The following is an 18159-nucleotide window of genomic DNA, read 5'->3' on the forward strand; positions in this document are numbered from 1 at the left end:
AGTGAATGTGTGTGTAGACGTAGGAATCAGTGAGTGCGTATGTAGTAACTGGTATTGGTGTGTCATGATGTCATCAGTGATGTCATTTGAGATGTCATCAGTGATGTCATTTGAGATGTCATCAGTGATGTCATCAGTGATGTCACTGAAGTATGGTGTTCTGTGTTTAACTGTATAGATGAGGAATAGGAAGTGTGATTGATTCTTTACAGGACTGACTAGGTGTGTGAGTAACTCCATGGATGAGTGGCAGTGTGTGAGTGTCTGCATAGGTGTATGAGTGCATATGATAGTGTTGTAATAATGAGTGACTGTATGTATGAGTGATTGTATGGGTGAATGAGTGAATGTGTGTGTAGACGTAGGAATCAGTGAGTGCGTATGTAGTAACTGGTATTGGTGTGTCATGATGTCATCAGTGATGTCATTTGAGATGTCATCAGTGATGTCATCAGTGATGTCATTTGAGATGTCATCAGTGATGTCATCAGTGATGTCACTGGCCATGTCATGAATGATGTAATATGTGACATCATCAGCAGTGGATTGCGGGTGCACGATATATAGTTAGTGCAACTAACTATATATGGAATTTCATTGGTTTTATGTCAATAAAATGTCCAGCTAACTATATATGGTCTCTAACCTATGGTTTTTTCAGTGAATTTTCAAGGTTTTGTAAATGCAAATTCCTAACTATATATGGTCTATAACCTATGGTTTTTTCAGTGAATTTCATTGGTTTTTTAAAAGCTAATATCTATAGCTGTAAAATATATTCTTTATTACGTGACGTATCACGTAGCCACGTGAGACGCCTCATGACGCGTCACATAACCGTGACGTATCGGCTCTGCAGCGCAAACAAAACCCGTAACGTAAGCGTGCCGGAGCACGCTTACAGATATATATATTTTTTTTAACCTTAATTAGACAAAATCCACACGTGCACATATCTTGAGGCCTTGCAAAGGCACATCAAACAAACAGTCCCTACAATTTTGCCAAGTTTGCTGGAAATCTACTCCCTTAATTTTTTTTTTACTGTTTCTCTTGGTTTTCCCCTTGTTACGCTTACCAGGACGCTACCCGGTACACGAACCGGACGCTCCAAAAACACAAGATGGCGGACTCCCGTTACGCTGCCGGTTAGCTGCCCGGTTCGCGTACCGGGAAGCGCCTCTACCGCGAAAAATCGCGGGGGACTTTAATATCCCCCTCATCAATCCTAGGGGGTCAGGAGGGGTTTACCTTGCCCCCTTTCCTTCATTTCCCCCTTCTTTTTTCACCACATCTTGTCTCTCGAACTTACCGAGAGACAAGATGGCGGCCGCTCCGGACTGTTTACAATGTTGACAGCTACGCTGCCGGTTAGCTGCCCGGTTAGCTGCCCGGTTAGCTGCCCGGTGAGCTGCCCGGTTCGCATACCGGGACGCGCCTCTACGGCGTAAAATCGCAAAAAAAAATTTTTTTTTATTTATTGCCCCGCGGGGCACTTTAATATCCCCCTCATCAATCCTAGGGGGTCAGGAGTGGTCTACCTTGCCCCCTTTCCTTCATTTCCCCCTTCATTTTTCACCACATCTTGTCTCTCGATTGTACCGAGAGACAAGATGGCGGCCGCTCCGGACTGTTTAGAATGTTGACAGACACCGGAGAGCCAATCAGCTTCGCTTCGCAAAGTTCCGTTACACGTCAGGTACGCGAACCGGGGCGCTAACCGGAGCGCTGTCACAGATATATATATATTTTTAAACGTTAATTTCTCAAAATCCACTGGAGCACATATATTGAGACATAGCAAAGGCACGTCGGGCAAACCATATCTACAATTTTGCCAAGTTTCATGTAAATCTATTCAGCCGTTCGAGCTAAAAGTGAGTCCAACCGCCCAATGGAAAAATGAATGGGAAAAACGCGTTTTGGGACCCCCCTTTTTTCTCGGCCCCCCCTTGACGAAACCCCCCCAAATTTTCAGGGGCTGCTCAGAAACAAACTGTGCCATTTTCCTGAAAATGTCAGCCAATTCCGTCCACAAACGCCAAAGTTATTAGACATAGAATTTTCAGAAATCCCATAGAGAAAAAATCCTAACTATATATACCCACTGGCTATCGCCAGTAGGTAATATACATATATAAACATATATAATCTGCATATCTATATAAATATAAATGCATGCATACATATACATATATGCATACATATGCATGTTATTTACATGAAAGTTTTAAAAACACTAATAAAAGCAAAGCTAAAAAGCCACCTCATTACAAACAGAATGGCTTTAACTTAAACGAGGGCGAGATCTATTGCATTTTCAATGCTTGTTTACTTTGGTTCTATCAAGAAGGCATTCAGATGTGTCACACATTTGCCATAAATTCTGAATGTTAGCACTCTAGTTGCTCATTAGATCACTGTAGTAAAGCTAGTGCTCACCAGGGAAGTCTGCTGCTAATCATGGTTTGCAGCCATTTTCCCGCATTTTTTATCCCGCAGACTTTCAGTCCGCATACCATTATCCCGCAAGGTCATTGACCTCGCATACCATTATCCCGCATTTTTTCAAAACGCATGTGCATTTATCGCGCATGCCTTTACAAAGAATTACGTTTTAAAGGCATGTATGGTAAATGCATTTGCGTTGTGAAAACCACGATGACGAGAGAGGTAAGTGGGTTTGTGTTAATTTTTTTGTGGGTTAGTGATTGTGTAGTGTAGTGTAGTGTTGTGTAGTGTAGTGTTGTGTTAGTGTAGTGTAGAGTTGTGGTGGTTGTTTAGTGTAGGGTCATGCTGGGGGTAGTGTTTTAGGGTTTAGGGTTGTGTTGTAGTGTTTGCGTAGTGTAGGGTCATGCTGGGGGTAGTGTTTTAGGGTTTAGGGTAGTGTTGTAGTGTTTGCGTAGTGTAGGGTCATGCTGGGGGTAGTGTTTTAGGGTTTTGGGTAGTGTTGTAGTGTTTGCGTAGTGTAGGGTCATGCTGGGGTGTAGTGTTTTAGGGTTTTGGGTAGTGTTGTAGTGTTTGCGTAGTGTAGGGTCATGCTGGGGTGTAGTGTTTTAGGGTTTTGGGTAGTGTTGTAGTGTTTGCGTAGTGTAGGGTCATGCTGGGGGTAGTGTTTTAGGGTTTTGGGTAGTGTTGTAGTGTTTGCGTAGTGTAGGGTCATGCTGGGGGTAGTGTTTTAAGGTTTTGGGTAGTGTTGTAGTGTTTGCATAGTGTAGGGTCATGCTGGGGGTAGTGTTTTAGGGTTTTGGGTAGTGTTGTAGTGTTTGCGTAGTGTAGGGTCATGCTGGGGGTAGTGTTTTAGGGTTTAGGGTAGTGTTGTAGTGTTTGCGTAGTGTAGGGTCATGCTGGGGGCAGTGTTTTAGGGTTTAGGGTAGTGTTGTAGTGTTTGCGTAGTGTAGGGTCATGCTGGGGGTAGTGTTTTAGGGTTAAGGGTAGTGTTGTAGTGTTTGCGTAGTGTAGGGTCATGCTGGGGGTAGTGTTTTAGGGTTTAGGGTAGTGTAGTGTTTGCGTAGTGTAGGGTCATGCTGGGGTGTAGTGTTTTAGGGTTTTGGGTAGTGTTGTAGTGTTTGCGTAGTGTAGGGTCATGCTGGGGGTAGTGTTTTAGGGTTTAGGGTAGTGTTGTAGTGTTTGCGTAGTGTAGGGTCATGCTGGGGTGTAGTGTTTTAGGGTTTTGGGTAGTGTTGTAGTGTTTGCGTAGTGTAGGGTCATGCTGGGGGTAGTGTTTTAGGGTTTAGGGTAGTGTTGTAGTGTTTGCGTAGTGTAGGGTCATGCTGGGGGTAGTGTTTTAGGGTTTAGGGTTGTGTTGTAGTGTTTGCGTAGTGTAGGGTCATGCTGGGGGTAGTGTTTTAGGGTTTAGGGTTGTGTTGTAGTGTTTGTGTAGTGTAGGGTCATGCTGGGGGTAGTGTTTTAGGGTTTAGGGTAGTGTTGTAGTGTTTGCGTAGTGTAGGGTCATGCTGGGGTGTAGTGTTTTAGGGTTTGGGTAGTGTTGTAGTGTTTGCGTAGTGTAGGGTCATGCTGGGGGTAGTGTTTTAGGGTTTAGGGTAGTGTTGTAGTGTTTGTGTAGTGTAGGGTCATGCTGGGGGTAGTGTTTTAGGGTTTAGGGTAGTGTTGTACTGTTTGTGTAGCGTAGGGTCATGCTGGGGGTAGTGTTTTAGGGTTTAGGGTAGTTTAGTTGTTTAGTGTATGCTAAAGGCATATTCGTTCTAAAAGTTTTCGTTATTTTAATTTGCGGCCTAATAGTACATGCAGGATTCTTTTTGCGGACTGATGGTATGCGGGATTTCGTCATATATTCGCTAATCATACTTTCTATGGCAAAATGAACCCCCTCATTTTGTTCCTTTTTAAATTAAATGTTTTAAGAGTTACAACTTTATTCCAATCAAGATGGCTTCAGGTGTGCCATACCTTTGTAATAAGCAGGACTGTTAGCACTCTAGTTGTTCTTTAGAACTCTCTGGGACATTCTGTCATTGGGCTATAGTTGGGCTACATCTGGCTGATATTTGGGCTACATTTGTTTTTTTTTGTCTCTGGTGGCCATCTTTGGGCTACATTGGGCTACATTGGGCTACATTTGGGCTCCAACATATATATAGCCCAATGTAGCCCAATATATATTTTTCAAAGTTAATTTTCGTAAAAACCACTGGAGCCTATATCTTGAGACATAGCAAAGGCACATCGGGCTACCAGTCCCTACAATTTTGCCAAGTTTGGTGTAAATCCATTCAGCCGTTCAGGCTAAAAGTGAGGCCAACCGCCCTATGGAAAATTGCATGGGAAAAACACGTTTTGGGACCCCCCTTTTTTCTCGGCCCCCCCTTGACGAAACCCCCCCAAATTTTCAGGGGCTGCTCAGAAACAAAATGTTCCATTTTCCTGAAAATTTCAGCCAATTCTGTCCTCAAACGCCAAAGTTATTCGACATAGAATTTTCAAAAATCCCATAGGAAAAAAATCCTAACTATATATACCTACTGGCTATCGCCAGTAGGTAATATATATATATATATATATATATATATATATATATATATATTCACTGAAAAAAACGTAGGTTATAGACCATATATAGTTAGGAATTCGCATTTACAAAACCTTATTTTACTCACACAAAACCATTGAAATTCCATATATAGTTAGTTGCACTAACTATATATCGCGCACCCGCAATCCACTGCTGATGATGTCACATATTACATCATTCATGACATGGTCAGTGACATCACTGATGACATCACTGATGACATCTCAAATGACATCACCGATGACATCACTGATGACAACATCCAGTGACTGTATGTTTCTGTAAAGTTAAAATATGTCTTACATATTGAAGAATGAGTGGATGTATAAGTGTCTGGATGAAGGATTTAGTAGGTGCATGACTGACTGTATGAGTGAGTGATTAAATGTGTCTCACTGAGTGCATGGGTTAGTGACTAAACTGTCTTAATTTGTGCATCATTATGTCTGTTGTTCTGTAAACTGTTGCATGTGTTGATAAGTAGCTATATGAGTAACTATATGGGTTATTGATTGGTTGCCCAAGTATTTGTTTTGGAGACTGAGTGTGTGTGTGGGTGGCTGGGAGGTGTATGACTCTGTGCATAGATGTGTGAGCAGTTGATTCACTAGATGTATTGTTTCAAAAGTGCATGTGGAAACAGCTGTATGGGCGGTTGACTGTGTGCATGAGTGTATTGGTGAGTGAATGGATATCTCAGTGCTACATGTCAAAGTAAGTACATATGTAAAACACAGTACATGTGAGAGTTGACATATATAAATAACTGTGCATAAGAGCCAGTGAATGTGTGAGTGGCTGTATGGATCATTGTGAACTTGTATCAGGGATTGTATAAGAGAGCAAATATGTGTTAGTATATGTTTGAATAAGTAAAGTTTGTATAACTGTATAGTTGAGGAAATGGAGGTGTGATTGATTCTTTGCATGACTGACTAGGTGTGTGAGTAACTCCATGGATGAGTGACAGTCTGTGAGTGTCTGTTTACACTGATTGTATCTAAGGTTATATTAGAGTCTGAAGAGGTTCATCGTATTATCACATGAATGATATCATCAGTGATGTGATCAGTAATGTCAAATGAGATGTCATCAGTGATGTCATCAGTGATGTCATTTGAGATGTCATCAGTGATGTCATTTGAGATGTCATCAGTGATGTCATCAGTGATGTCACTGACCATGTCATGAATGATGTAATATGTGACATCATCAGCAGTGGATTGCGGGTGCGCGATATATAGTTAGTGCAACTAACTATATATGGAATTTCAATGGTTTTGTGTGAGTAAAATAAGGTTTTGTAAATGCGAATTCCTAACTATATATGGTCTATAACCTATGGTTTTTTCAGTGAATTTTCAAGGTTTTGTAAATGCTAATTCCTAACTATATATGGTCTATAACCTATGGTTTTTTCAGTGGATTTTCAAGGTTTTGTAAATGCTAATTCCTAACTATATATGGTCTATAGCCTATGGTTTTTTCAGTGAATATATATATATATATATATACATACATATATAAACATATATCATCTGTATATCTATATAAATACAAACATAAATGCATGCATACATATACTTATATGCATACAGATGCATGTTATTTACATGAAAGTTGAAAAAACACTAATAAAAGCAAAGCTAAAAATCCACCTCATTACAAACAGAATGGCTTTAACTTAAACGAGGGCGAGATCTATTGCATTTTCAATGCTTGTTTACTTTGGTTCCATTAAGAAGGCATTTAGATGTGTCACACATTTGCCATAAATTCTGAATGTTAGCACTCTAGTTGCACATTAGATCACTGTAGTAAAGCTACTGCTCACCAGGGACGTCTGCTGCTGGTATTCAAAGTGCATGTTTGAGTCTGCATGTCAGAATTTTTTTAATGAAATAGAAGAGGATTTGAGAAGTCACTCAAAATGATCCCTAATTTTTCTTTCTGAAGCACTAATCATACTTTCTATGGCAAAATTAACCCCCTCATGTTGTTCCTTTTTAAATTGAGTGTTTTCAGACTTACCACTTCATTCCAATCAAGATGGCTTCTGGTGTGCCATACTTTTGTCATAAGTAAGACTGTTAGCGCTCTAGTTGTTCTTTAGAACACTCTGGGACATTCTGTCATTGGGCTATACTTGGGGTACATCTGGGTGATATTTGGGCTACATTTAGGCTCTTTTGTCTCTGGTGGCCATCTTGGGAGACTGTATGTCAGAATTTTTTAATGAAATTGAAGAGGGTTTGAGAAGTCACTCAAAATGTGCCCTAATTTTTCTTTCTGCAGCACTAATCATAATTCATATGGCAAAATATACCCCCTCATTTTGTTCCTTTTTAAATTAAATGTTTTAAGAGTTACCACTTTATTCCAATCAAGATGGCTTCAGGTGTGCCATACCTTTGTAATAAGTAGGACTGTTAGCGCTCTAGTTGTTCTTTAGAACACTCTGGGACATTCTGTCATTGGGCTATACTTGGGCTACATCTGGGTGATATTTGGGCTACATTTGGGCTCTTTTGTCTCTGGTGGCCATTTTGGGAGACTGCATGTCAGAATTTTTTAATGAAATAGAAGAGGATTTGAAAAGTCACTCAAAATGTGCCCTAATTTTTCTTTCTGCAGCACTAATAATACCTTCTATTGCATAATATACCCCCTCATTGTGTTCCTTTTTAAATTAAATGTTTTAAGAGTTACCACTTTATTCCCATCACGATGGCTCCAGGTGTGCTATACCTTTGTAATAAGTAGGACTGTTAGCGCTCTAGTTGTTGTTTAGAACACTCTGGGACATTCTGTCATTGGGCTATACTTGGGCTACATCTGGGTGATATTTGGGCTACATTTGGGCTCTTTTGTCTCTGGTGGCCATTTTGGGAGACTGCATGTCAGAATGTTTTAATGAAATAGAAAAGGATTTGAGAAGTCACTCAAAATGTGCCCTAATTTTTCATTCTGCAGCACTAATCATACTTTCTATGGCAAAATATACCCCCTCATGTTGTTTCTTTTTAAATTAAATGTTTTAAGAGTTACCACTTTATTCCAATCAAGATGGCTTCAGGTGTGCCATACCTTTGTCATAGGTAGGACTGTTAGCGCTCTAGTTGTTCTTTAGAACACTCTGGGACATTCTGTCATTGGGCTATACTTGGGCTACATCTGGGTGATATTTGGGCTACATTTGGGCTCTTTTGTCTCTGGTGGCCATTTTGGGAGACTGCATGTCAGAATGTTTTAATGAAATAGAAATGGATTTGAGAAGTCACTTAAAATGTGCCCTAATATTTCATTCTGCAGCACTAATCATACTTTCTATGGCAAAATATACCCCCTCATGTTGTTTCTTTGTAAATTAAATGTTTTAAGAGTTACCACTTTATTCCAATCAAGATGGCTTCAGGTGTGCCATACCTTTGTAATAAGTAGGACTGTTAGCGCTCTAGTTGTTCTTTAGAACACTCTCGGAGGCTGCAGTCGAACACCAAGGAATCAACTGACAGTCTCTGTCCTTGTTGGATGTACATGTTTTACTGAGAATGTCAGACTTCATTTTCACATGACTGAGAAAGATAATGTGAATTTACAGAAAATATGCTTTTAGTTTAGCTTATAGATCCCCTTCCAAACCACTGTGGGAAAATCATGAGATATTAGTTTTCTTTCAAACAATATTCATGATATCACAGCAGAAGGTTTTTTCACATGGTAAAATCACCTTAGAACCCACCACAATTCCTAAAACGAGTATGGTACCATCAACAAATGATTTATAATGTAACTAAAGTCCTAAAACCCTCTATTAACTACAATGCTTTTTAATGAGGTGCTATCATGTATATTGGTCCCAAGATGGCTGCCAACACTTCTTGGATGAAGTGCTGACAGCCAATCAGATCCGATGTGGGGTTAGGCTCCGCCCAGATATATATCTTTTTTTGAACCTAAATTACTCAAAATCCACTGGAGCACATATATTGAGACCTAGCAAAGGCACATCGGGCTAACAGTCCCTACAATTTTGCCAAGTTTCGTGCAAATCCATTCAGCCGGTCGAGCTAAAAGTGAGGCCAACCGCCCTATGGAAATTAACATGGGAAAAACGCGTTTTGGGACCCCCCTTTTTTCTCGCCCCTCCCTTGATGAAACCCCCCCAAATTGTCAGATGCTGCTCAGAAACAAAATGTTTCATTTTCCTGAAAATTTCAGCCAATTCCGTCCACAAACGCCAAAGTTATTAGACATAGAATTTTCAAAAATCCCATAGAGAAAAAATCCTAACTATATACCTACTGGCGACCGCCAGTAGGAAATATATATATATATATATATATATATACATAACATATACATTGTTTTAATATTGTATGGATACTTTTGCATAGAGGAATACCTGGTGGTAAGTAGTCATTGAGAGGAGCAGGGATTTACAGTGAGCTACAACCTGCAGTATAAGGCTACTGTGGAATTCATGTATGGGAGCACCGGTCAGTCAGAGCTTTAGGAGGGCATGTTTAAGAATTTGCTGAGTAGAAGGAGTTTCAGTTTTGCCTTGAAGTGGGGGAAGGAGTTATTGTCATGTAGATCTTGAGGAACCGCATTCCAGATTCTTGGGTCAATCACCAAGAAGGAGGACAAGCACAATTTCTCTTTCTTTAATTTGGGTGGAATCAGAAGGAGGCTATTAGAGCTTCATAGAAGTCTCTTTTGTCCAGCTTTTGAATGTTTGTTTGAGAGGAAGGTAGGATTATCAGTGTGAAGATCTTTGTGAGTTTTGAATGTAGCTCTTTTGCCTCTATTAGGAGCCAGTTGAGATGCTTGAGGGTGGGGTGATGTGGTCATGTCGCCTCTCCCCTAAAACTAGTCTGGCTGAAGCGTGAAGAGTTGCTTTCAAAGTGGGCAAATTAGTATTGTGGGGTGCCCTTGAGAATTGCATCGAAATAATCCAATTTGGAGATGATGAGGGGTTGCACATAGTCTTTTGGTCATCACAGGATATGAAGGGTTTAACTTTCTTTAGGAGTTTCAGCGAGTAGCCAACACTTTATGCAAAGTGGTTGATATGTCTCTTCATGCTTAAGTAACTGTTGAGTGTGATTCCCAGGGATATGACAGAGCTAGAGATAGAAAGTTTGCAGTTTAGTGCAATGATACTGTTGAGCTAGCTAGTTAGGGGAAGGGGGTTTTCTTTGGGTTGGGTGAGGAAGAATTACATTTTGCTAGGGTTGAGTTTGCGGTGGTTGTTGGACAGCCATGAATGAACTGTATGCAGAGTGTTGTTTAGGTGCAAGATGACCTTGACTGATGAGATTTTCATCTAGAGTTGAGTGTCATCTACATATAAGTGGTAGACAATTCCATCTTTTTTTTATAGGGCATGAGACATGGTTGACCATTGTGGAACACCTGTTCAGGCTGACATCGTACTTAAGATTTCATTGTTGAATTTGTTAAGTTGTGTGTGTTTGTTTAGAAAGGAGGTGAACCATTGAAGGACCATTCCATTAATGCCTACTATCTTTAAGAGAGTGTTTAGGAGAATGTCATAGTTGACAGTGTCAAAGGCTGCAGATAAATCCAGGAGGAATAGGAGGCAGGTCCGTCCATCGTCCAGGGATCTATGGAGATCATAAGTGATATTCAGTAAGGCAGTTTCTGTGCTGCAGTCTTTCCTGAAACCTGACTGATAAGTGTCCTGTCAGTTGTATTTTTCAATGCGGGCATTGAGGTGAACAAGCACGCATTTTTTGATGATTTTAGCAAGGAAAGGGAGGTTGGTTATGGGTTTGTGGTTATTGAGATCATTTGAGTTGTTGTCTTCTCGATTTTTGATGAGTGGGGTTACTTGGCTGAGTTTGAGGAGGGCCAGCATGGAGCTGCTCAATAGTGAGGAATTAATGATATTGGGCCATGTAGGAGCGATGATGTGGTTGAGCTTTTTTATGAATGCTGCCAGGAGAAGGACTGATATGTGTGATGTGGATTTCATGGTAGCAGGGATTTTGTGGACTTCTTCAATATGGACTTGATTGAATTCATGCCAGGTTGCCATGTTTTTCATCTGTAGAGAGGTGGGGTTTGAGAGCTGTATCAGTACTTGGAAGGACTGTGTTGGTACAGAAGAGATAAAATCTACATTTAACGAGTGGGGCTTGGTTGGACCCTTTTCGTAGGGGGTATCCACGGCATGGGGTAGAGAGTAGAGAGGCTCATGAGAGAGATTAATACTAGATAATTTTTCAAAAAAGAATGATGTCAATTTGTCAAAGCGTTTGATCGAATTATTACTTGCCAGTTGAAGGAAAGAAAATGTTTGTTGATTTATGATGATATACCATGATGACGTTCTCTTGTGTCCTGAGGACCTCAGGACACAAGTGGACCCCGAGCAGCAGGGGGCCAAGAGGTGTTTTTGTAGGGTGGTGTAAAAAGGGGGCGTAGCCTGTGACCACCTCTCTGCAATCCAGTTGTCTGGTGCTTATTGGAGTAACCTGGTGAGCTAGTTGGCCCCCTGGTACCCTCGGTATTCACTGTGAATTATTTACCCAACTAACAATGCACCAGGGGCGTGTTTGCAGAGAGGTGGAGAAAGGGGGCATTGGCTTTATCCACGTCTCAGCAATCCCACTGTGTGGAGCTTACTGGAGGTAAGAGGTAGGCTTCTTGGCCTCTAAAGGAAAGGACCCCCAGCAGCGAAGGGGACTTCAATACCCATCCAAGAGCACACCAGGGAACGAGTTTGTAGAGTGATGGGCAAAGGGGGCGTCGTCTGCTATGAGAACTTACCAATGCTGCTGTGTGGGACTTACTGGAGGTAATAGGAGGGGTAGTTGGCGACCAAGGATGTCCTTGGGGGCCAACTACCCCTCTTGTTACCTTCAGTAAGTCCCACAAAGTGGGATTGCCTATACATCTATAGAGCCCATGCTCCCCTTTCTCCACCAATCTGCAAACGCGCCTCCTGTCAGACTACGGAATGGGGGATGAAGTCCAATTTACTCCTGAGGGAGTTTGGGAGCCCGGAAGCCCTCCTGGTACTTCCTGTAAGTCCTATGTAGCCCTACCGGTACCTCCTAAGAGTCCTACTTAGCAGAATTTCTGAGCGCTGGTCGGAGCACCCTTTGTCCACCACACTGCAAACACAACTACTACTTAAAGAAGTATCTTTCTGCAACTCTGACTTAGAGGTAGTGTTAATCTCGCTGCCCTATTATATATTAAGGCCTTACAGAGGAGATCATGCCAATCACAGGGGTACCTCAGCCCATAATGTACCCTAGTGTATGTAGGTATTTTCACTGTATTCTAAGTGTCTTTTAGCATAGCACTAGCTGTGGGCCTGGATAGACAGAGTCAGTAACCACCAGGACCAGTCAGTAAAATGTTGGGGGCACAGGAGTACTTTGCAACAAGGCCTCTTTCTGCATCTCTGTTGGTTCTTTCTGCATAGCTCTTGCTTCTTACTGCACCTTTCTTCGTCTTTCTGGACTTCTGTTGCCTCTTTCTGCATTTCTCTTGCTTCTTCCTGTGCCTTGATTCCCCTTTCTGCACATGTCCTACCTCTGTAGGTATAATTAGAAATTAGCATTTAAAATACCTTTGAAATTCACTGGAAAAAACCATAGGTTTCAGGGACGTTATAGTTAGAAATTAGCATTTAAAAAACCTTTGAAATTCACTGAATAAATCATAGGTTTCAGGGACGTTATAGTTAGAAATAAGCATCTAAAAAACATTAGAAATTCATTAAAAAAAACATAGGTTTCAGGAACATCATAGTTAGAAATTAGCATTTAAATAACCTTAGAAATTCACTGAAAAAAACACAGGATTCAAGGACGTTATAGTTAGTAGGACAGTTCACTTGTTCAAACCCAAAGAAATTCAGCCGTTATAGTTAGTTCAGCTAACTATAACTCGTGCCCCCTCAATGCACTGCTGATGACGTCACATATTACATCATTCATGCCATGGTCAGTGATATCACTGATGACATCACTGATGACATCTCACATGACATCACTGATGACAACATCCACATGAAAATCTGATGCACCTCCTCACATCCTAATTTAACCTTTGAAACACTCATTTTAAAATACAGACTACCATTTTTGAAACCACAGATACACCAATACCAGTTACTACATACCCACTCATTGATTCCTAGGTCTACACACAAATCCACTCATTCACCCATATAGACACTCATATATGCAGCCACTCATCAATACAACACTATTATATGCACTCATACACATATATACTCACTCACACACCGCCACTCATCTCGAGTTATTCACTAACCAAGTCAGTCATGGAAAGAATCAATCACACTTCCATGTACTCACCTATGCAGTTATAAACACACCACCTCACTTATTCATACAGATACTAACACATACTTACTGTCAGATACAATCACGGTTACAAGTACACACTCATCCATATAGCCACTTTCACAATCACTGACTCTCAGGTATAGTCATTTATATACTCCAACTCTCACATTCACTGCCTTTTATGTACGGAGTTACTTGGACATGTACCCCTGAGACATCCATTCACTTACCAACATACCCATTCACACACTCATCTACCCATACAGCTGTTTACACATGCACTCTTGAACCCATACACCCAGTGAATCAACCACTCACATATCTATGCACAGAGTCACACACCTCCCACCCATTCTCACAGACACTCAGGCACCCATACAGATACTCATATAACCAAGCAATAACCCATATACATACTCATGTAGCTACTCTCCAACCTATGCAGCCACTCACACACCAACTGACAGACTGATACCGATATTTACACAGTTTAGTCACTAACACCTGCATTCAGTAAGACATGTTTAATCACTCACTTATACAGTCAGTCACACACCTACTAAATCATCCATTCAGACCCTCATACACCCACCGGTTTGGAACTTCTCCAACACCTAAAAGCACAGCAAATCAAGTAAAGTCAACTTGCCTGCATTTTTCTGCAATCTACTAAAGACTTAAACCTTCAAAATGAGTAAAGACTATGGCGCTGATTGACTGATATGAACAGCATGTCCCAGAATGCACGGGACACGTATACTGCACTTAGCAGGGCTCCTGATGTCACGTGGGGCCAACATCCAATTAATAAACATCAGCGAAAAAAACGGAGGTTTCAGCGCCATGATTTGAAGCACAAAAGCCTTTGAGAAAGGGGTTTTTCACCCTGAAACGCGTCAGGCGAACAATGCTAATGGTTTTATGCAGGCAGGCTGACGACGGGCACCGGATGGTGGAGGCGCTGTTGAGTGCTTTCCCAAGCTTCTGGGCACTTTGTTATTGATATATATATATATATATATATATATATGTATATATATATATATATATATATATATATATATATATATATATATATATATATATATATTCACTGAAAAAACCATAGGTTATAGACCATATATAGTTAGGAATTCGCATTTACAAAACCTTATTTTACTCACACAAAACCATTGAAATTCCATATATAGTTAGTTGCACTAACTATATATCGCGCACCCGCAATCCACTGCTGATGATGTCACATATTACATCATTCATGACATGGTCAGTGACATCACTGATGACATCACTGATGACATCTCAAATGACATCACTGATGACATCTCAAATGACATCACTGATGACATCACTGATGACATCTCATTTGACATTACTGATCACATCACTGATGATATCATTCATGTGATAATATGATGAACCTCTTCAGACTCTAATATAACCTTAGATACAATCAGTGTAAACAGACACTCACAGACTGTCACTCATCCATGGAGTTACTCACACACCTAGTCAGTCATGCAAAGAATCAATCACACCTCCATTTCCTCAACTATACAGTTATACAAACTTTACTTATTCAAACATATACTAACACATATTTACTCTCTTATACAATCCCTGATACAAGTTCGCAATGATCCATACAGCCACTCACACATTCACTGGCTCTTATGCACAGTTATTTATATATGTCAACTCTCACATGTACTGTGTTTTACATATGTACTTACTTTGACATGTAGCACTGAGATATCCATTCACTCACCAATACACTCATGCACACAGTCAACCGCCCATTCAGCTGTTTCCATACATCTATTGAATCAACTGCTCACACATCTATGCACAGAGTCATACACCTCCCAGCCACCCACACACGCACTCAGTCTCCCATACAAATACTTGGGCAACCAATCAATAACCCATATAGTTACTCATATAGCTACTTATCAACACATGCAACAGTTTACAGAACAACAGACATAATGATGCACAAATTAAGACAGTTTAGTCACTAACACATGCACTCAGTGAGACACATTTAATCACTCACTCATACAGTCAGTCATGCACCTACTAAATCCTTCATCCAGACACTTATACATCCACTCATTCTTCAATATGTAAGACATATTTTAACTTTACAGAAACATACAGTCACTGGATGTTGTCATCAGTGATGTCATCAGTGATGTCATTTGAGATGTCATCAGTGGTGTCATCAGTGATGTCACTGACCATGTCATGAATGATGTAATATGTGACATCATCAGCAGTGGATTGCGGGTGCGCGATATATAGTTAGTGCAACTAACTATATATGGAATTTCAATGGTTTTGTGTGAGTAAAATAAGGTTTTGTAAATGCGAATTCCTAACTATATATGGTCTATAACCTATGGTTTTTTCAGTGAATTTTCAAGGTTTTGTAAATGCTAATTCCTAACTATATATGGTCTATAACCTATGGTTTTTTCAGTGAATTTTCAAGGTTTTGTAAATGCTAATTCCTAACTAAATATGGTCTATAACCTATGGTTTTTTCAGTGAATATATATATATATACATACATATATAAACATATATCATCTGTATATCTATATAAATACAAACATAAATGCATGCATACATATACTTATATGCATACAGATGCATGTTATTTACATTAAAGTTGAAAAAACACTAATAAAAGCAAAGCTAAAAAGCCACCTCATTACAAACAGAATGGCTTTAACTTAAACGAGGGCGAAATCTATTGCATTTTCAATGCTTGTTTACTTTGGTTCCATCAAGAAGGCATTCAGATATGTCACACATTTGCCATAAATTCTGAATGTTAGCACTCTAGTTGCACATTAGATCACTGTAGTAAAGCTACTGCTCACCAGGGACGTCTGCTGCTGGTATTCAAAGTGCATGTTTCAGTCTGCATGTCAGAATTTTTTTAACCACTTGGATGCTAAGGGAATCAGATCCTTATAATGATATTTTCATTGAAATGAATGGGCAGTGCATGACAAGATACCCTTGTCATTAGCATCCAAGTGGTTAATGAAATAGAAGAGGATTTGAGAAGTCACTCAAAATGATCCCTAATTTTTCTTTCTGAAGCACTAATCATACTTTCTATGGCAAAATTAACCCCCTCATGTTGTTCCTTTTTAAATTGAGTGTTTTCAGACTTACCACTTCATTCCAATCAAGATGGCTTCTGGTGTGCCATACTTTTGTCATAAGTAAGACTGTTAGCGCTCTAGTTGTTCTTTAGAACACTCTGGGACATTCTGTCATTGGGCTATACTTGGGGTACATCTGGGTGATATTTGGGCTACATTTGGGCTCTTTGTCTCTGGTGGCCATCTTGGGAGACTGTATGTCAGAATATTTTAATGAAATTGAAGAGGGTTTGAGAAGTCACTCAAAATGTGCCCTAATTTTTCTTTCTGCAGCACTAATCATAATTCATATGGCAAAATATACCCCCTCATTTTGTTCCTTTTTAAATTAAATGGTTTAAGAGTTACCACTTTATTCCAATCAAGATGGCTTCAGGTGTGCCATGCCTTTGTAATAAGTAGGACTTTTAGCTCTCTAGTTGTTCTTTAGAACACTCTGGGACATTCTGTCATTGGGCTATACTTGGGCTACATCTGGGTGATATTTGGGCTACATTTGGGCTCTTTTGTCTCTGGTGGCCATTTTGGGAAACTGCATGTCAGAATTTTTTAATGAAATAGAAGAGGATTTGAAAAGTCACTCAAAATGTGCCCTAATTTTTCTTTCTGCAGCACTAATAATACCTTCTATTGCATAATATACCCTCTCATTTTGCTCCTTTTTAAATTAAATGTTTTAAGAGTTACCACTTTATTCCCATCACAATGGCTCCAGGTGTGCTATACCTTTGTAATAAGTAGGACTGTTAGCGCTCTAGTTGTTGTTTAGAACACTCTGGGACATTCTGTCATTGGGCTATACTTGGGCTACATCTGGGTGATATTTGGGCTACATTTGGGCTCTTTTGTCTCTGGTGGCCATTTTGGGAGACTGCATGTCAGAATGTTTTAATGAAATAGAAAAGGATTTGAGAAGTCACTCAAAATGTGCCCTAATTTTTCATTCTGCAGCACTAATCATACTTTCTATGGCAAAATATACCCCCTCAGGTTGTTTCTTTTTAAATTAAATGTTTTAAGAGTTACCACTTTATTCCAGTCAAGATGGCTTCAGGTGTGCCATACCTTTGTAATAAGTAGGACTGTTAGCGCTCTAGTTGTTCTTTAGAACACTCTGGGACATTCTGTCATTGGGCTATACTTGGGCTACATCTGGGTGATATTTGGGCTACATTTGGGCTCTTTTGTCTCTGGTGGCCATTTTGGGAGACTGCATGTCAGAATGTTTTAATGAAATAGAAAAGGATTTGAGAAGTCACTCAAAATGTGCCCTAATTTTTCATTCTGCAGCACTAATCATACTTTCTATGGCAAAATATACCCCCTCATGTTGTTTCTTTTTAAATTAAATGTTTTAAGAGTTACCACTTTATTCCAATCAAGATGGCTTCAGGTGTGCCATACCTTTGTAATAAGTAGGACTGTTAGCGCTCTAGTTGTTCTTTAGAACACTCTAGGAGGCTGCAGTAGAACACAAAGGAATCAACTGACAGTCTCTGTCCTTGTTGGATGTACATGTTTTACTGAGAATGTCAGACTTCATTTTCACATGACTGAGAAAGATAATGTGAATTTACAGAAAATATGCTTTCAG

The 18159-nt window shown here is 40.0% G+C and overlaps 1 protein-coding gene across 1 annotated transcript in view; it reads right to left on the bottom strand.

Annotated features, from left to right (window-relative positions):
* Positions 1 to 18159, bottom strand: part of LOC147683685 (phospholipid scramblase 4-like) — a 178935-nt gene that overhangs the window by 141652 nt on the left and 19124 nt on the right. The window lies entirely within an intron of this gene.

Source organism: Lissotriton vulgaris, chromosome 11 (assembly GCF_964263255.1).
Source record: "Lissotriton vulgaris chromosome 11, aLisVul1.2, whole genome shotgun sequence".
NCBI lineage: Eukaryota > Metazoa > Chordata > Amphibia > Caudata > Salamandridae > Lissotriton > Lissotriton vulgaris.